The sequence below is a fragment of the Meriones unguiculatus genome, chromosome 2, assembly GCF_030254825.1.
Source record: "Meriones unguiculatus strain TT.TT164.6M chromosome 2, Bangor_MerUng_6.1, whole genome shotgun sequence".
NCBI classification, from domain to species: Eukaryota; Metazoa; Chordata; class Mammalia; order Rodentia; family Muridae; genus Meriones; species Meriones unguiculatus.
Window position 1 is genome coordinate 84,260,097 of NC_083350.1, and position 21,257 is coordinate 84,281,353.

Consider the following 21,257-nt stretch of genomic DNA (forward strand, 5'->3'; position numbering starts at 1 on the left):
TTTGGCTATCTCAGACCTTTGTTTCGTGAATGTTATGATATTTTTTTCCTATTTCTGTGAAGAAACTGATGGGGATTTTGGTAAGAATTCCATATAATCTGTTAATAGCTTTTGGTTAAAAAAAAATAGTATTTTTTTAATCCATGGACAGCATGGAGAGTCTTTCCCTTACCTATAGCCTTCATCTCTTTTTTTTTTTCCCAGTGATTTAAAGTTTTTATTATAAAGGTGCTTCTCCTCTGGTTAGTTTTATTCCTAGATGTTTTTCTTTGGGGCTATTGTGAATGGGAGTGTGAATGTGAGTATGGCCATGATCTCTTCCTCTGCATGTTTGTTTGTACTGAATAGAAAAGCTATTAATTTGTGTAAGTTGATTCTGCATCCTGCCACATTGCTGGTTTTTTAAAATTATTTCTAGAATTTTTCTGATTAGATTTTTGAGACCTCTAATGTATAATATGTCATCTGTAAATAGGGATATTTTAATAACTTATTTTCTTTTCTTATTTGTATCTCTTTTAATTTCTGTTTGTTATTGGTCTCATTACTACTTTGAACACAATATTGAAAAGGAGTGGGGATAGTGAATATCCCTTTCTCAATCCTGACTTGAGTGGGATTGCTTCAAGCTTTTCTTTATTCAGGATGTTGTTAGCTGTGAGTTTCTTATGTATTGTTCTATTGTGCTGGGGTATGTTCCCTCTAGTCCTACTTTCTCTAGTACTTTTATCATGAAGGCATGTTGGATTTTATCAAAAGCTTCTTCTTCTATTGATATGATCACATGACTTTTTTTTTTTTTTTAATCACAGGTGTCCCAGCCTTAGCCCCCTCCTTCTTTCCCTCCCAATCCCATCCTCCCTCCCTTATTTCCTCCATGTCCTCTTCCAAACCCACTGATAGGGGAGGTCCTCCTCCCCTTCCATATGACCCTAGCCTATCAGGTATCTTCAGGACTGGCTGTAATGTCCTTATCTGTGGCCTACCAAGGCTGCCCCTTCCCTCAGGGGAGAGGAGATGATCAGTGAGCCAGTCACTGCATTCATGTCAGAAATAATCCTTGTCCCTCATACTAGGGAACCCACTTGGATCCTGAGCTACCATGGGCTACATCAGAGCAGGGGTTTTAGGTTATATCCACGCATGGTCCTTTGTTGGAGAAACAGTCTCAGAAAACACCCCTGTGCCCCGATATATTTGGTCCTTGTGGAGCTCCTGTCTTCTCCACGTCATATTAACTCTCCCTTCTTTCATATGATTCCCTGCACTCTGTCAAAGGTTTGGTTGTGGGTCTCAGCATCTGCTTTGATACACTGCTAGGTAGAGTCTTTCAGAGGGCCTCGGTGGTAGGATCCTGTCCTGTTACTTGTTTTCTCCTACTTCCAATGTCGATCCCCTTTGTCTTTCTAGGTAAGGACTGATCATCTTACTCCTGGTCCTCTTTCTTGTTTATCTTCTTTAGATGTACAGATTTTAGTATGTTTATCCTATCTTATAGGTCTAGTACCCACTTATTTTTTTTTCACTTTTATTTATTTACTTTTCATTAGTTTAAATCTGGGAAGGGTACAGCATCACACGGATTCTGTGTCCAATGGCCTTTGCAGGAAGGTTCCTTCAGAATTTGGCGTGAACCATGTCACTGTTCCCATGGGCCCGAGTTACTTTTCCCCAGATCACTCTGGTTTTGTTTGCCTTGCCTCCAGGAGTCACTGTATTGTTTTTTGCTTTATACACATAAGCACATCTCTTGCCTAGGTAGAATCCTCTTTCATCTCAGGCATAAACATCCACACTTTTAAGAAGAGCTGCATGCTCTCTTTGGCTCCGGAGATCTCGCTTGTAGCCAGCAAAAATGGCCTTGCACCACAGCCTTCTGGACATATCTGCTGCTTGGAAGTCCTGCTCCAAGCAGGCCTTCCCATGTGCCACGATGGTGGAGAGAGGAAGGCAGGGCCCCTAGTACCCAGTTATAAGTGAGTCTATACCGTGAGTGTCTTTCTGCTCCTGGGATACCTCACTCAGGATGATCTTTTCTAGATCCCACCATTTTAAGCCCATTTGTATGGGTTTTTGTTTGTTTAATTGATTTGCTTATGTTGAACCACCCCTGCTTTCAGGGATAGCGTCAGCTTGGTTATGGTGTATAATTCTTTTTTATGTATATCTGTGTTCTGTTTGCAAGGGTGTTTTTTTTTAGGGTGGGGTGGGGTGGAGAGGGTGGGTTTTGAAACAGGGTTTCTCTATGTAGCCCTGGCTATCCTGAACTTACTTTGTAGGCCAGGCTGGCCTGGAATTCACAGAGTTCTACGTGCCTCTGCCTCCCCAGTTGCCAGGATTATAAGTGTGTGGCACTGCACCCGGCTGTTTGCAAGGGTTTTATCGAGCATTATCGAGCATATTTGAGGCTATCTAGTGGTCTTCTCTCTTGTTGCTGTGTGAAAAGGCCATCTTTTGTGACATTGTGGACCTGTGGGGAGAGGAAAAGAAGCTCTCATTCTCTCTTCGCTTTGAACCGAAGTTTCAGGGTAGGTCTGGTTGTTGAGTCAGAGGTGACACAGAAATGATAATAATATGTGTATAAATTTTTGTCCTAGAATCCTGATGTCCTAGTTATGTGCCTTAGTCTTTGGAGCTGGTATTGTCTTGTTAGCGTGGTATTTTAGAGATGCTCGAAATGACGGAGGTTAAAAGTGCTCCAGTCCTCTGTGCTGTTTATATAACTCCACCTTTGTTGAAAGGAAAAGGCGGTGCTTTCGCTCTGAAAATACAGACTTTCATTCATTCCTCTTGAATAATTTCTAGCCTTTCTTTTCAGCAGCAGCAGAGCACACTGATCCTGTGGCTCAAGCAAAGCCTTGCTGCATTTGTAACGCTAGTGAGCAGCTTCTTTACTGCTGGACTGTACTTGCAGATTTGTAAATCCAGTGTAAATAAGCTCCCTTCATAATGGCCATTAAATCTTCCTTCTGGATTATCCATGGAGCCATAATGTTTATTGACATGCCTTCCTGTGATGTAGTTCTTAATTGGGAAGCACATCTTACAAGAGAGTTACAGCTTCCGAATAGGATAATTCCTGTGGTTTGAGAGTTTCACAAAGGAATTCATTGGCATTAGCAACCCAAACAGATTTATTTCTTCTTAACACTTGTCCCAGAAGCTCTAAACTATTGCTATAAAACTTAGAACAGGCCTGCAGTAACTGCATTCTGTAGTTACCCAGATTTATTTCTAGGTTAATTGGTTATTCTGTATTTTCCCAGAAAGCTATGAATTATATTATTTAGAATATAGATGTGTGGTTAGCCATCAGAACTATATAAAATGCAAAATAGTAGAGATGAAGACTGATTAAAAAAGAGTTGGATGCATTCTTCATTAATGTCTAGTGTGGCATTGTATTTGGAGACTCAGTTGGTAAAATGTTGCTATGCCAGAGCGAGGACCTGAGTCCGTATATTGATATAGCCACTGCCAGCATGAATGCTGGAGTGGTGGCTTCTGCACTTCTGTAACCCCAGTGCTCGGGTGTAGGGGTGGGCCAAAGACAGGTGGGTCCCTTGTCTCAAAAACGAAGGTGGACAGGTAGAGAACGACCCCTGAACCTGACCTCTCGGCCACGTATGCATGTGTGTGCTCACACATATACTACACACGCACAAAATATTTAGTAACTTACATAACTAATCACTTCTTTGGTGTATAAAAGCTAGAAAACACAGCAGAGGCTAATGATTTGCTTTGCAGTGGGTGGCTTACCATGGCCAGCAGCTGAGAACTGTTCATTTCCCCAGTAGGTAACTTCTGTTTGTAGTCATGCATCACTAAAATCTGCTGCTGTCAAGTTTCTAGAGACCTCTGGAAGGAAAAGTTGCGTAGAAATAAGAAGCATGCAGCCCACAGGATTTCCAGCAGGTCACATGAGGAAATGTTCTATTTCTTCTTAGAATATTTAATAATTAGAAGAAAAATAAAATCAATAAAACAATTCTATATTTAAAATAAAAATGAAGTATATAATGTAGAAGCTGACTAGTTCTTTCAGTATATTTCACGACTATAACAAATTTCCAAATTGTTTTTATTTTTACTTCTTGGACAGGACTTTGAAGGAGAATGTTGACTAGTCTGGCTGCATAAGGGGCTAAAGAATACACTTTGTCACTTGTATCTGCACCTTTAGTAACTGGCAAAAATCATCAAAAAGAAGAATACAGAGGGATTAGCAAAGCATTGTTTAAAATGTGGAGGCTTGAGTTGTGGGTTCATGACATAATGCAAGAGAGTGCTTTATTGTAGTTGGAATAATTGAGCAGTCATCATGAAAAGAAAGTGCCACACTAATGCTAGTGGAGACCGCTCTACAGGGTAACCTCAGCCAGGGCCCTTGTGTGTCCTATGTAAGAGCTCTGAGTTTTCCACCATCTAGAAATATGTCAAGTACTTGCGAATTTAAGGACTTGAATGTTACAGCAGGGACAAGAAAAAAGAGAAACAAATAACAAAGAAAAGCCCTCTCAAAACAGAACACCCTTTCAGTGTGTCATGTAGTACAGGTCCATAGTGGCAAAGGGCAGGACTTTGGGCAGGCATAGTTGAATGCACAAAAGTTTCCAATATAGATCGGATGGTGTGAGACAGCCATGGCACTGCGGCGGTAGTGACCAACTTAATTAATTGCAATAAACTCTATGCTTGATAGCTTCCCCTGGAGACCCTGTATTGAGTGGCGTTGGTAACACTGTAGTGCTTTTCAGGAAGTTTCTGTGGAGCTTCCCCCTTCCTTTGGGTGATGCTGCAGTAGCGTGGCTAGGCTAATAAAATGGCTTCAGGTTCCAGCTCATCTGCTTCACCTGCAGAGACCCTGAAGGAGGGAGCCTGTTAGCACTCTGAACAGCCTGCACACAGTAGCCTAGTGGTTTGGTGAGCATGGTTAGTAGAGCAGTGATTGATTCAGACATGCTGTTATTGCATAGCTTTCCCTTCTTGCATTGCTATTTAATGACTGAAAAATATAAGTATTGCCCAGAGTACTTTTCCGGGAATAGAAAAAGTTTCTTTACTGCGTGACTTTTTTTTTTTTCCTTTTTATTGGAGAGTCTTACTATATAGTCCAAACTCATGATCCTCTTGCATCAGTTTTCCAAGTTCAGGAATGACAGCCAAACCTAAAGTGACAGCCTGGGTCATCTAATGAGGCTTTGTCTGGGAAAAAAGAAAGTAGCACTTCTTTTAATAAAGAAGTATCTGTAGGCTCATGATTTCAAGTACATCAACTCTGTAATTTCAAGGATTTGAACACTTCATGTTCCTGGTAAGCCAGTTACTTGAGACATTATGTTCAATTAATAATTTCAAACACCTAAAGCAATATTAAAAGTAGCTATAATGACTTCCTTCTTCTCCATATCTGTTTGTGTATATATATATATGTGTGTGTGTGTATATATATATTATAATTTTTTAACTTTCTAAAACTCTATAGGTTTTTTTTTACTGTTTTTTTATTAAAGCTGAAAAATTCATAGCCACTAAAAAGGTTATTTTGTCTTGTTCTTTTGATATGTAAGTAGCACATCAATTAAATATAAAGTTTTACTAACTCACCTATTCAAAATGATGGTTTTTAAAACTTACAAAGTCTTTGCTTTTATTTTGTGTGTGTTAATGTTTACATGCACATGCGTATACAGCACACATGCGCCAGCTGCCTTTGGAGGCCGGAAGTGCATGATGGCTCCCCTGGAGGCACCATGCGGATGCTGGGAACGGAAGCCAGGTCCTGTGGAAGGGCAGCGGCCCTGAGCCTCCGAGATGTTTCCACAACCCTTAGACTCACATCTTAATAAACACTTTAAATACAGTCCAGTCATTGGAGTTTTATCTTTAAGAAGGCTTGGAACTCGCCAGCCAAGGGTGATAGAATTGAATTAATTCTGAAGACTGAGGCTTGTTTTCCTAAACCACTTTATTATATGGTGATTATTGCCATAACAAGGCTTAATTTGGTGTCACTTTGAATTTAGGCAATGATATCAAACTGTGTTAAAGGAAATTCTCTGGTGACTAGACGCGCTCCTCGGCAGCTGTTGCGTACCTGTGAGAAGAGTCTTAAAGACCTGTTAGCAGAAGCAACGCGACGTGCTGTTTAAACACCACGGGATTGCTGCCTACTTCCACGTGTAGCCCCCGAGTTCAGCTGTGCACTTTTTTCCTGAAGGACTTTTCTGAGACAATTCTATGGAACAAAGCAGATTTGGCATGAGGATACAGCATGAGAACCAGTATAGGAGAAAATAATTTCATCTGGTTTTTTTTGCTTTGTAATGCTAGGCAGGTTTACAGGCTTTCTCACGCTGTTAATATTAATAATACTGTATGCGTACATATAAATACACTTAATGTAAATGATTTTTTTAAAAAGTTAACTGTAATTATCACCCTCATTCCTAGTGTATGTTTATTAAACTGTTTCCCAAATACAATTAAATTTAAAAGTAATATTTAAGGGCTAGGAAGATGTCTCAGCAGTTAAAGCGCTTTCTGGGTAAGCATTGAGCAAACAAACAAAAATCCAGAAGAGGTATGCTTTATATCTCAGCAAGAACATAGGGAGCTCAGAGCTAGTGTGTGATCTCCCAGTTCAGTGAAAGACCCCCTCTCTCAAAACAAATGAGGTGGAACACAAGAGAAGACACAGGCAGCGTGCGTGCACACACACACACACTCACACACACACACACACACACACAGAAATGTTTGAGATGTCAGTATCCAGAGGCCAAGGACATTTTGATATGATATGACTATTTTATGCCTAGACTACAGGGCATCCTGTGAGAGCTCATAGAGATATATAAAATAAAGAATTATTGCCATTCAAAAATAAAAATGAAAGTTTACAAGGCATCCATACTTTCTCATTTCAGAAAAGTCATTAGATAGTCTTAAAAGCACCTGGTGACCTTACAGCATTTTGTTTCTTACTCTGAAGACCCAGTTTAGTGGCATCTCACACTCTGTGTCCTGTTGTCCAAACTTAGCAGTTGAGATGATGGTTCCATCTCTGTGCCTCTCCATCCCTCCCTGGTTTTCTCTCTCACCCAAAATGTTTTCTTGTAGATTTGTGTGTGGTATGTTCATACATATAATTCTAAGTCTAAGTCTAGCACAGAGGCTCTTGTGATGTTTACACAAGACAAATGTGGGTTTATTTCTAAAGAAAACATTTAGCTTGTCACACGAATATAAAATGAATTTTTAAAATGATTTGCTTATCCTGTGCTGGTCTCAGACTCAACTGTATAGTTGAGGATGAATAAAGCAAAATTTTAAATATTTGTGTATTTATAATTATACACTTGTTAATCATTAACTTTTGGAAAATTGCTCTACAACATTTTATAATGGTAGTTACGTTTGTAAGTAATCACTTATATTACTTCATCTAACCTTCTATCTGAATAGTAATGGGCATCCCCTGAATAACCCATGGGACACAGTAAATAACCTTGTTCCTGCAAGGACTGAGTTTTGAATCTGAATGTTATATGCACTAGATCAGCATCATAAAAGCAGTGCTATTTAGTAAAGTTATTTCTCAAAGTTTGAGCCAGAATTAGTAGGATAGGAGAGTGCCTTTGCCAAAGCCCACAAGTTTTACCTGTGTTTTATAATTGTCACTTTCTTTACCATGGGTGACATCAGGACTTTTATTTTCTGCTTTGATTTCTCTCTGCTAAGTGACCAATGCAATGAAAATATTATCCTGAATTTAATTATAATATGAAGTGAAGGTTAGCCTTTCTTTGTAACCAGATTAAGAAAGATATTGAGTGTAGTAGCTAGAAACTTTTGAAACATATAAGGTATTATACACTTAAGGCTCACTCATCCACATTCATGTTATCTCTTTATTAAGATTGATGTTTATTTTAATCTTATTTTTAAAGTGTCCACTGTAAAGTATGTACTATTTTAGGTGCTTTTTTTTTTTTACTGTAGTTTGGTTATTATAACAACATATCTGATACTGAGTAATTTATAAAGAAAAGAAGTTCACTTTTACTGACAGTGCTGGGAGCAGTTGTGGAGACTGGGAGTCTGGAGGACCTTCGTACTATATCATCACATGGCATAGGACATCACATGTTGCGACAGAACAGGTGTGCCTTCTCAAATCTCCCTTCTAAATGGACTTGATTCCACCATGGTCCCCATATCACTACCCCTTCTAATCTTGAATATTGCCAAATATCTCACTTCACATGCCATTTACATGGGAATTTTATGATTTTCCAACAGGAACTTTTAGAGAACATAGTTCAACCATAGCAGCTGCTAAGAGCACATAGAATGTTATTGCTTCTTTCCCTATCTGTCTGCCTTTCTTTTCTTTTGTTTCTTTTTTCTTCCTTTCTTTTTTTCTCTCTCTCTCTTTCCTTCCTTCCTTTCTCTCTCTCTCTCTCTTTCAATATGTATTTATTTTATTTACATGGGTGTTTTTTCTGCATGTATGTTTGTACACCAGAAGAGGGCATCATGGAACTACAGTTATAGATGATTCTGAGCCACAATGTGGGTGCTGGGAATTGAACTCAGGACCTTTAGAAGAGCAGTTAATGCTCTTAACTACTGACCCATTTTTTCCTTCCCCTTATTTCTTTCTTAATGGCCTTATGGTCTACATGAAGGCACACTCAATTATAATGTGACCTAATAAACTTATAGTAGAAGTAGGCATAATTGTCATGAGAACACAGATACATTTTTCATTTACGATGGAGTTATAAGACTTTCATATACCTATCAGGTACTTTGATTTATTCATTGGAGCAATGCCTATCAGCCAATTTTAATTGGATTATTAGTTTTTGCTGCTTAGTGGTAGGTTGTCCATGCATAGGTTGGAGATAAACTCACTTATAAACCATTCTCCCCTTCAGTGCATTGCCTTTTCACTCTGCTGATTGCACCCTTCACTGCTTTCTTCTGTTTAGTGTAGCACTGTCCATTTAGTGTGGCTTTTGTTGCCTATATTTTCTGTTATATCCATGGAATTAATGATGGCCTCTATTGTGATTGCCCTCCACCACCCTCCATGTGCTTCTAGTACTTTTACATTTAAATCTTCAACCCAATCGGTGTGTGTGTGTGCCTGCACGTGGGTTGTGCAATGTGTGCCCGTGATTGTCATGCGTGGAAGTCAGAGAACAGCTTTCTTTCAGGAGTTGGTTGTCTCCTTTCATCGTGGGATGTAGGATCTTGGGGTAGTGCTTGGTCTCCAGGACTTTGTGGCAAATGCTTTTACCAGCTGAGCCTTCCTCACTCCTAGTCCAGCTCTTCTCCACTTGAATAGCACTTTCCTACTACTACTGTGAAAGTGCTCCCGCTGAGTGTCCCTGTGCTTTTGCTGAAATCATTTGACAGTATCTGTATGGATTTATTTCCAGGCTGTGTTCTATTCTTTTGGTCCACTTGCCTTCCGTTTTGGATGATTATGTTTTACTTATAGTATCATTCAAAAAACAATATTTTTATTTTTTATAAAGTCTAGCTCATCAAGGCAAAGGTCACAGATTATTATTTCTATGTTTTCTTTCTGGGATTTTATGATCTACTTTTACATATTGTTGTGTTACATACTAAGTTTATGTATGGTATAAGATTTTGATGGAGATTTTTCTTTATTATTTTTGGTGTATAACTAACTAGTTTGGCATTGCTTAAAAAGACTCTCATATCTCCTGTAAATAGCTTGAAAAAATATGAAATTATATTGATACTGGTTTCCTCTTTGTGAGCATTGTAATGAACAGGAAAGGACCACTTTTTCTTGTAAAAACTGTAGTTGTGCTTAATAGTCCCACCCTTCCTTAAACGGGAGTACAGTGGGTTCTGCACTGGAGATATGCGGAAAGTAGTCTCCTGATGCTCCCATTCTCTACACAAGTAGCTTTGTGGGGTTGGCTAGACACAGTAATTACTTGATAGTGCTTTTCGCTTCACATATGAGCACATATCAAATGTCATGTACCTTAAATAGATGCATTTTTATGTGTTATAATGCAAAAAACATAGAAAAGAATTATCTACTGGAATTCTTAATGAAAACAACTTATGACATGTAATTTCATAATCATGTCTGTTAAAAACTGTACCTTTATAAAGCCTGAGAGGAACTGTTCCTAGGCCTTTTAGTGCTGTGTCTCTTTGGGTAGAGGATGGAAAGAGGAAGGGAAATGGAGAGGAGGGATGGGCAGTTCCCCATGGTGACTTTCTACCCTACCAGTCTGGAATGCTTCTGTCCCCTCTGGGGTTCTATAGTGTCTGTTTTCCCTACAGAGTGATTGTTTCCTTTGCTCTGGCAGGACCTGTTTCCCCTGGTGCTACCCTCTTCGCATGTCTGTTGTACAGAATGATAACCACTGCTCAGTTCCTTTCTAAATACACATCAGGCCAGAGAACTAAACAGTAACTTTTGGCTTGAGGGAGGAGATGATGTTTTAAGACACATGACAATTACTCATACATTTGAAGTTTTGACATCTTTTTACTTTTTTTTTTTAATTACAGTTTATTCACCATGTATCCCAGCCACAGCCCCCTTTCCCATACTCTCCTAATCTCACCCTTCCTCCCTCCTCCCCTCCCATGCCCCTTCCCTAGTCCAATGACGGGGAGGTCCTCCTCCCCTTCCATCCAACTGCAGTCCATCAGGTCTCATCAGGACTGGCTTCTCTGTCCTCCTCTGTGGCCTGGCAAGGCTGCTTCCTATCCCCCCCCCCCCCGCCCCAGGTGGAAGTCACCAAAGAGCCAGCCCATGAGTTCATGTCAGAGACAGTCCCTGTTCCTATTACCAAAGAAGCCTCATGGACACTGAGCTGCCATGGGTTACCTCTGTGTAGGGGTTCTAAGTTATCTCCATGCATGGTCCTTGCTTGGAGCATCAGTCCCAGAAAAGACCCCTGTGCGCAGACTTTTTGATTCTACTGCTCCCCCTGTGGAGCTCCCACTCCCCCCAGGTCCTTCTGTCTCCCCCTTCCTTCAAAAGACTCCCTGCACCCAAAGTTTGACTATGAATCTCAGCATATGCTTTGCTACCCTGCTGGGTAGTCTTTCAGAGGCCCTCCATGATAGGCTCCTGTCCCGCTCCCCATCCTCTCCCTCTTCCAATGTCCATTTCTCTTGCCCTTCTGAATGAAGACTGAGAATCCCACCAAGGGTCCTCCTTCTTGTTTAGCTTCCTTAGGTGTACAGATTTTAGTATGATTATCCTATATTATATGTCTAATATCCACTTATGAGTGAGTATATACCCTGTGTGTCTTTCTGCTGCTGTGATACTTCACTCAGGATGATCTTTTCTAGATGCCACCATTTGCCTGCAAATTTCATGATTTCCTTGTTTTTAATTGCTGAGTAGTAGTATTCCATTGTGTAAATGTACCACAATTTCTGTATCCATTCTTCAACTGAGGGACATCTGGGTTGTTTTCAGGTTCTGGCTATTACAGATAAAGCTGCTACGAACATGGTTGAGCAAATGTCCTTGTTGTATACTTGAGCATCTTTTGGATATATGCCTAGAAGTGGTATAGCTGAGTCTTGAGGAAGCACTATTCCTAATTGTCTGAGAAAGTGCCAGATTGATTTCCAGAGTGGTTGTATAAGTTTAGATTCTCACCAGCAATGGAGGAGGGTTCTCAATTCTCCACATCCTCTCCAGCATGTGTTGTCACTTGAGTTTTTGATCTTAGCCTTTCTGATGGGTGTAAGGTGAAATCTCAGGGTTGTTTTGGTTTGCATTTCCCTGATGACTAAGGATGGTGTGCATTTCTATAAGTGTTTCTCTGCCATTTGATATTCCTGTATTGAGAATTCTCTGTTTAGCTCTGTACCCCATTTTTTAATTGGGTTACTTGATATTTTTGCTGTTTAACTTCTTTAGTTCTTTATATATTCTGGATATCAGCCCTCAGTCAGATTTAGGGTTGGTGAAATCCTTTCCCAATCTGTAGGCAGTCCTTTTGTTCTGATGATAGTGTCCTTTGCTTTACAGAAGCTTTTCAGTTTCATGAGGTCCCATTTATTGATTGCTGATCTTAGAACCTGTGCTGTTGGTGTTCTGTTCAGGAAGTTGTTTCTTGTGTCAATAGGTTCAAGGCTCTTCCCCACTTTTCCTTCTAACAGGTTTAGTGTGTCTGGTTTTTATATTGAGGTCTTTGATCCACTTGGATTTTAGTTTTTGTGCAGGGTGATAAGTATGGATCTATTTGCATTTTTCTACATATAGACATCCAGTTAGACCAGCACCATTTTTTGAAGATGCTGTCTTTTTTCCATTGTATGGTTTTGGCATCTTTTGACATCTTTTTTTTTTTTAATTAGAAATAATATGAATCTGAAAGTACTGTAATTTCTTACTAAGTCTGAAGTATGCTCAGTTCACTATGACACATTATATTTTTTAGTAAAATTTCTTGCCATTTTGGTTTTCAATGGAAATACTTTTTTTCAGTTGGTAATTGTTAGAATTGTGTTGTATATGTTGAAGGCACAAAAGAATTGAATGATAGTTTTGCTTTTTTTTAAAAAAAAAATAAATGAAAGCGTCTTTGATAGTTTTAGGTAAGTAATAGCAACTGTGAACACTGTCAGAATTTATTACTTTGACAAACAATTTTAATAATCTTTTGAGGTTTGTCTGAGGATTTTGATTTATGCTTTATCTAAAAATACTGACACATTTACATGTTTGAAGGGAAGAATTATTTCTATATGCTATGTATCAAAATGAAAACATGATTTTAGAAACATGCCTATGATATTTGATAAGGCAAATTAATTTTGAAGTTCAGAAGTGCACAATTTAAAGGAGGAATTAACTTCCACTGTTTGTTACACATATGTCTTATAAACATCTTCTTGAGAGCACTGAGACTTTTTAACCATTTTTTTCTATAGTTGTAGTTATCGCAACAGTGATTAGGGGTCCATATGTCTCATTTTGGCTCCACAGTAAATAGAATTTTTTGACCATTGGTTTGGTGTTGAGCTTTTTGTCAAAGAGAGAGAAAGGTATCCTGAAAAACAAACAAACAAACAAACAAACAAAAAAACATAAAGTAAAGCACAGGCTGAACTTTTTTAAATAGTGCAGGCGGCTCCTCTAAAAGTAGGTGGTGAGTGTTTAGAAAGCCATGTGGGTCACAACAAGGGGAGTCAAAGCTTAGAAAATGTCTGTTACAAATTTGACTTAAACTTGCAACATTATGCATTTTGACAGAATGTATATATGAATGTTCATGTTCATGCAAATAGCATCATTTTCTCTAGGCTTGAGAATACTAAATCTCAAGTGTAGACTAATTATGAACTTACAGAGTTGTGCATTGAATGTGTGTTCCTCAAAATTGAAGTCTTAATCCTAGTGTAATAGTATTTGAATGTGGGGCGTTTGGCTGATAACTGGAGAGGCTTCATGGTAGGGTTAACTGTGAAAAAGGAGAAGGGGAACTCTGTGTCTGCTGTCTGCTATGAACATGTGCAATTAGAAGATGCCCCTCTAGAATCGGGAACAGAGACCTCATCAGCCAGCAAGTCCGCTAGCAACTTCCCCCTGGCTGTCCTAGCCTTCAGGTCTGTGGAGATGGTCTGTCATTGAAGCCACCAGGTTTTAGAATGTGCTACAGCAGCCAAACTGACTTAAGATTTATTCAACAAAATGAATAAAGAATATATAGATACCCTTAGATATATGCCATTATTGAAATATGCATCACCTAGGGGAAAGTACAGAAAGCTATAGAGCACACACACACACACACACACACACACACACACACACACACACACGGGGGGGGGAGCATGAGAGCTATCCACTCCTGTTTACAACAATAAACTGTATAGCCTTTGGGGGGAAAAGTGAGAAGAAGAAATTCAGAGAATTGGAGATTTAGAAGCTATTTAACATCTATTGCTAAATGAAAAAATGGCTAGAGTATGTGTTAATCTAATACTTATTTTTAAAATTACATGAAAATTTTAATAGTAGTTAGTTTTGAATGCTAGGTTTATATTCTTCAATTTTTGCTTTATACAGTGACTCATGTGTTATTGATGCAACCAACTCATATTATCCAGACAGAGTATGGAGGCAGGGTCAGTCAGTGTGAGGAGAATTTGGCTGTCACACCACTCCAGGACTTGGAAGAAAATGCTGGTTGGTCACATAAAGCTAGAGAACATTTCTATTTATTTATTTATTTATTTATTTATTTATTTATTTATTTTTACAGCATCTTCCTACTTTCTAAGAACACTTTTAGACCTTTAGTTCTTTATATTTAACTAGCACTTATGTGTGACTGGTCTCCTGAAACACCTCACAAAAGAGCATGCAGTTAACCAATTATGTATTACATTTAAGAATATTTAGAAATATTTCTATTTCCAAAGACAGAAATAGGACATTTTAGTTTATGGAATTATTCTTAATTTTTTAATGCAATGCTTCATATTAATGGTTGATCTTGAAGTGAAAATTGCAGTAATTTTGCTATAAGTAGAGTCTGTAATGTAGATGTGGAGGGCTTTATTCTGTCAGCAGCCATTACCATGTGCTACAAAAAGGCAAACAGATTTTATTTGGGCAGAAATAAGTTGGAAATGACAGAAAATAATCTCCTCAACGGAGAACTGTTATTAGCCAGATGAAACTTTGAGTAGGCTCACTGTGGAAGCGTATTTCAACATCTGCACTATGGTACTATCCAGACGCTCGCTGTAAAGATCAGTGGATCTTGACAAGCATTGAGCTGATTTCAGTGCTACACTATTTTAAGAATCCTTGAAAAATAAGAGAAGCTAGTTTTTAACAGATTTTATCTAAGTTAATATGTTTTATTTAAATTAGTATGAATGTTCTCTTTTCTCCAGATAATACAAAATCAGTTGTTGATCACAGCTGAAGCTTGATATAAAAACTACTGTCTTGCCTGTAAGCCGTTATAAAACTATAAATAAATCAATCACACCTTATTCCATTCCAGAATACTCATTTAATAGACATGACTCAGTAGTTTAAATGTTGTTCTTAGGAGGGGCCTTATGTAATTTTACATATAAAAACAATTAAATCAGTAAAGAATAAGCCTCAGAACGCACTATATGAGCTGTATATGCACTGTTCTGCAAGCAGAATGTGAAATTTGGACATGTGTTAATGAAATATATAAATGATAGTTTTATAGTTCTAAACAAAAGTAATCATGTATTTAAGTTATACCCATATAACATAGACATGCATGTGCGTATGTATATGGGGGGCTGTGTGCACGTGTGCAAGAAGGGAGAGAAAGACATTTAACCTTTCCACTGCTAAGAGATAATGGAGTAACTTGAATTTAACAAAACTTGAGGAAAATATATTTACAAGAAATGTCAGGTTAATGAAATGTGTTGAATCTGTTGAGTCATGAAATGATTTTGTAGGAGATGGTAGCAGTCCCTGTGTGCGAGTGCCCAGAACAGCCTGTGCTGGGTACGCCCTCGTCCACAGGCGTGCAGGTGTCTTACCCAGACCTCATCCCACTCTTCAGGTTGGCTGTCATCATAATAAACATGAAATTTGTTTTTGTTGCCTATACCAGCACCCTCTTATTAAAATTTTTAATTAAAGTGTTTCTTCTTTATTCAGGAAGTCTCCAATGACATTTGAGGAAAGGAAGCTTGTTAGCTTCCTTCCTGACTAATGCAGCTTTTAGTTTTTATTGAAATTGTGGTCTCAGCCAAAAACCAGTTGGTGGAAGGAAGGAGTCATGAATGAAAAGCAGAGGGAGAAAAGGCAGGAAAGGGTTGTAAGAAGGAACAGAAGAGGAAATCAGAAAGCTAATTATGCAAACATTAAGTCGTCATCAAGGGTCTGGCTAAAATGCAAACCCTGTCATCTCATTCCCTGCTCCTACACAGGTACATGAGAAGCACACATGATGATGATGTCACAGAATTTCTACGTAGTTGAAGCATGATGATTTTTTTCTGTTATGTTTTTTATTTTTCATATAACAACTAGAAAGTAGCCATTTTTATAAGTTTCTTCAGTTTTTTTTTTTCTTTCTTCAATTAGTGCTTTGAGAGCTTTAAATTCTATATAATGTTTGAGCATAGTCAGCCGCCCCCCCCCCCCAACCTTTTCCAGATCCACACTCCTTCCCTATTAGTCTGACTTTATGTCCTTTAAAAAACACCCTGGCCAAAATCTTCCTGGACATGTGGTCCTCCACTAGAGGAGGGTTAGCTTTCCAAGGCCTGTACTGACCCTCCTTAGGACATTGGCCCTTCCTAGCAGCCGCCAGCCGCCAGGTGGCCCGCAGTCACAGTAGGGTTAAGCTCGCCCCTCATGCTGGGACTTAGGAGGCCCTGGCTCTGCACAGCTCTGCATGTGTTCTCACCGCGACTGTGGGCGTGTCTGTGCAGCAGCCCCACACATGCACCTTGTCGCCACCCACTGCCCAGGCTCTCACACTCCCTCCACAACCTCTCTTCTGAAGTGACCTCTGATCTGGGAAAGGATGCGATGTGTTTGTCCCTTAGGGCCTGTCATTCCACAGTCTCTCAGTCTCTGCACTGGCCAGGCGTGAATCTTTGCATTTCTGATGCGGCTTGATAGATGAATAGATAGCTATGGTTATTCCAAGTAAAACACACACACACATATATATATATGATGCAAAGATAATATTCACAGATGAGAGAAACTTTGTGATATTTGTCTTTCTGGGTTGTGTCACCTCACTTAGGATTGTTGCCAGCTATCCATTTACCAACAGATTTTGTAATTTTATTTTTATTAATATCTGAATATTGCTCCTTTGTGTAAACAAACCACATTTTCATTTTCATTTATTTCTGTAAGTTTTGAAGTTTATTTCAGTGTAATATTTGTTGATAATCTGTTTGATAATATTCTCAGCACATAGCCCAGGCTGGATCTAAACTTGTGGTTTTCCTGCTTCAGCTTCCCATGTGCTGTGATTATGGGCATATCTTGAAGTCCAACTCTGTCTGTTGATTTTCTGAACATAGAAAATATTCTACTGAAACAGGAGTTTGACAGAGGGTTAGTAGGGAAGTGAGTGGCAAATTCTCAAGAGGAGTGCATCAAAGTCCTGCTTACGTGATTGGAAAACAGACTAAATAGAAGTGTTTGTGTACCAAAAATATGAAAAGTAAAATTTTGATGCCATGTAAAAGCTCTGTAGAGATGGATTTTTAAAAAAACACAGATCTCAGGGGTAATAAAGCAGCTCCTCCTGTGCCATTTTTAAGGTTGAAAGATAAAAGTTATAACCTTTTAAAGGATTAAGTACTACAAGTGGTAGGTGATACATAACCTGTTCATCAGATATCAGGTGTTGGGCCCATCTTCACAGCTCTGTTTTAAGCTCTTTTCTGTGTAAATTGAGGGGGAAAAACATCCAATGTTTTGGAAGGTCCTCTCTCTCTCCTTTCCTTTTAAAATAAATTTCCTTTCTGGAATATTCTTCTGATTTTTAGAAATAGTCTCCCATCCTTTATGATTCATGTCAATATTCTAGCTGTCTAAAGGAAAATGGTCTGTGAAAGGTAATTATAGACAAGAGTCATGAATATGAATCATGTGTTCATTTCATCAGGGCTGCAGATAGCCTTATAATAGAGTGGGGAGGACACCTTTCTGTCAGACCGTGGGCGAGCCGAGACCTCCCTGTCTTCCGTGAAGCTTGGCAGCTGTGCAGTGTGGTTATCCTTGCCATCTCTCGAACTGCTAAGGTGCTGTCACCCTGGTGGTCTGTGCCTTCCCTCAGGAGCTGTGGTCTGTAGTCAGTGTCACCCTGCAGACAGAGTTAGACCACGTGTTAGGCTTGATAGCATGTCCAAGTGGATGAAGGGAAGTTTACAAGATAGGAATTGATTTTCTGTTTTTGTGTTGGTTATAACTATTAAAACTATAACTGTTTGAGTCATCCAAATCTGCATTTCTCTTCTGCCACCTTTTTTGTCATGTAACAAAACAAAAGTGTAACCTGGACTTTGCCCTCCTAATCTCTACAGAATGTCACTGGGAAAGGAATGAGAACAAGGTCACAGGTGTCCACAGCAGTCTATTCCTACTTTTGTAGCTGGTTAAAGCTTTCAGGGAATTTGGAAGATCTTGATGCGTGTTCCTTTTAAACATCTGCTAGAAATGGTAAAGGGTAGGAAGGCATCACTCACACTGAACTCTGCTTTCTTTCTGATGACTGTTAAGTTTTTTATCGTAAATTATAACACTAATCGTGTAAAAGTTCAGAATTAACTTGATATACGCTTATCCATAGTTCTATGGAGTATAAGTGAGGAAGCAAATCCTGAAATTACATCTACATGCTTATGTTAAAAAGTGTTCATGTTATCATGTGTGTTAAAGAATCAAATTGTCCCATTCCACATAGATAAAACCAAGAATTGTTCCAAGGTTTTACATAATTTGTGCAAAGTGAAACTAAATCTAGTTCCTGTCACTACCCACCCATCTGTGTGCCCTCATCAAGTACAGCTTGTTCTGTTCATATTCCTGAGTATGCAGCCATACATTGGCAGCTACTAGGACCTACTAGGATCACACTTTTTTTTTTTTTTGAAGGATCACTCTTCTTCTCCCAGTAGTAACTAGCCCCTCAGCTCAGATTGGGATTTCATGTCCACCTTCCCTCTCCATGGAATTTGTCTGGCCTGACCTTACACAGGTCTTGTGCACTACTGTGTGTTAATATGTGACTGTTCTGTTGTGTAAAAACCACTGCTTTGTTGTAGTTATCCACAGCTTCTGGTTTTACAGTCTTTTTACCCACTCCTCTTCTCCAGTGATCCCTGGGATTTAAACCACTCCTCTTCTCCAGTGATCCCTGGGATTTTTACAGTCTCTCTACCCACTCCTCTTCTCCAGTGATCCCTGGGATTTGGGAGGGAGGCATGCTGTACGGTGCCATTTAGCACTGAGCACACCATACTCCTGGTGGGTGTATATTGGTACCTGAATGTACTGAGTTGTTTACATGTGGACTGTTTTACATGTCAGTGACAGTATACTAATGAGCTTAAATAAATGATCAGTAAAAAAATCTTAATAACAAACTTTTAACTGATCAAATTTTATGCAAATAACTCAGTTTTCTTTACATACATACTACCAAATACCATTTATACAGAGGGTTTTGAGGTATGTATTTTCTTTGCAAATGGCTACAATATGGGCCTGGAAAACAGATCTATATAAAGCAACAACAATGGTAGCCAGACATAAGATGAGTCCAAGAAGACTATGGAAATAAAATCCCCAAACCTAGATTCAGATGCCTAGATTCAGAGCACATAGTGAATTTTTTTTTCAGATTAAGAAACTAGAATTAATTTAGAGACTTGTAGACAAATTGACGTGCCTGTGTCCTGCAGTCCAAGTGTTAGGTGCCTGTAACCATCAGATCTTTCTTGGTAGCTATGGTGGTATCTAGAGGCACTGCCAGCACCCTGTGTTGCTTTGGAGACATTGGCGGACCCCCTGACTAATAACTTGTAGGGAGGTACCCGTGCCTTGCACCTTGAGTTTCGTTTTAATAACACATGTCTTCTGGGGCAGCATTCTCCACCTACATGAAGGAATTCTTTCAAACTCGTTCTTCTTTGTCCCACTTTCGGCTCTGAGTTGGATTTAAAAATTATCTTAGTAACTGGTGGCTTCATATGACTTTTTAAAAATACATCCTTAGTTTGGTTGACCACTCAATACTCCCTCCTCTTCCCAGCCCTATCCCCACTTAATCATTTAATTCCGCTTTTTTCATTTCACATACATTTCACTATCCCTTCAGTTATTTTAGTAAATTGGGCTTTGTCGTAGTTAAGTTTCCATTGCTATGGTAAAACAACTACCAAAAGCAACTCGGAGAGGAAAAGGGGCTCGTTTCATTATTTAAATTCTTTATTAATTACACCTTACTCACTTTGTATCCCCACCCCCCCGTGGTTCCCTCCCTCCTCCCATCCCAATCCCTCCCTTCCTCCACCCTCTGCATGCATGCCCCTCCCCAAGTCCACTGATAGGGAAGGTCTTCTTTTCCTTCCTTCTGATCCTAGTCAGTTAGGTCTCATCAGGAGTGGCTGCCTTGTCTTCCTCTGTGGCCTGGTAATGCTGCTTCCCCCTCACGGGGAAGTAATTAAAGAGCAGGCCAATCAGTTCATGTCAGAGACAGTCCCTGTTCCTATTACAATGGAACCCACTTGGACACTGAACTGCCATGGGCTACATCTGTGCAGGGGTTCTAGGTTATCTCCATGCATAGTCCTTGGTTGGAGTATCAGTCTCAGGAAAGACCCCTGTGCTCAGATTTTCTGGTTCTGTTGCTCTCCTTGTGGAGTGCCTGTCCTCTCCAGATCTAACTGTTTCCCAATTCTTTCCTAAGATTCTCTGCAGTCTGCCCAAGGTTGCCCATAAGTCTCAGCATCTGCATTGATAGTCTGCAGGGCAGAGCCTTTCAGAGGTCCTCTGTGTCAAGCTCCTGACTTATTCCCTCATTTCTCCTTCTTCTGATGTCCATCCTCTTTGCCTTTCTGGATAGGAATTGAGCATTTTAGCAAGAGTCCTCCCTCTTGATTAGTTTCTTTAGGTGTACAGATTTTAGTAGGTTTATCCTATATTATATGTCTATATGATTGAGTATATACCATGTGCATCTTTGTGCTTCTGGGATAGCTCACTCAGGATGATCTTTTCCAGATCCCACCATTTACCTGCAAATTTCATGATTTCCTTGTTTTTAATTGCTGAGTAATATTCCATTGTGTAAATGTACCACAATTTCTGCATCTATTCCTCCACTGAGGGGCGTCTGTGCTGTTTCCAGCTTCTGGCTATTACAAATAAGACTGCCACAAACATGGTTGAGCAAATGTCCTTATTGTGTACTTGAGCCTCTTTTGGATATATGCCCAGGAGTGGTATAGCTGGATCTTGAGGAAGCGCTATTCCTAGTTGTCTGAGGAAGTGCCAGATTGCTTTCCAGAGTGGTTGTACAAGTTTACATTCCCACCAGCAGTGGAGGAGGGTTCCCCTTTCTCCACAACCTCTCCAGCATGTGTTGTCACTTGAGTTTTTGATCTTAGCCATTCTGATGGGTGTCAGGTGAAATCTTAGGGTCATTTTGATTTGCATTTCCCTTATGACTAAGGATATT

The 21,257-nt window shown here is 39.4% G+C and overlaps 1 protein-coding gene and 1 pseudogene across 9 annotated transcripts in view; one reads left to right on the top strand and one right to left on the bottom strand.

The window, feature by feature from the left end:
- Positions 1-21,257, top strand: part of Ssbp2 (single stranded DNA binding protein 2) — a 281,368-nt gene that overhangs the window by 167,620 nt on the left and 92,491 nt on the right. The window lies entirely within an intron of this gene.
- On the bottom strand, positions 1,518-1,884 carry LOC110566847 (large ribosomal subunit protein eL33-like; annotated as a pseudogene).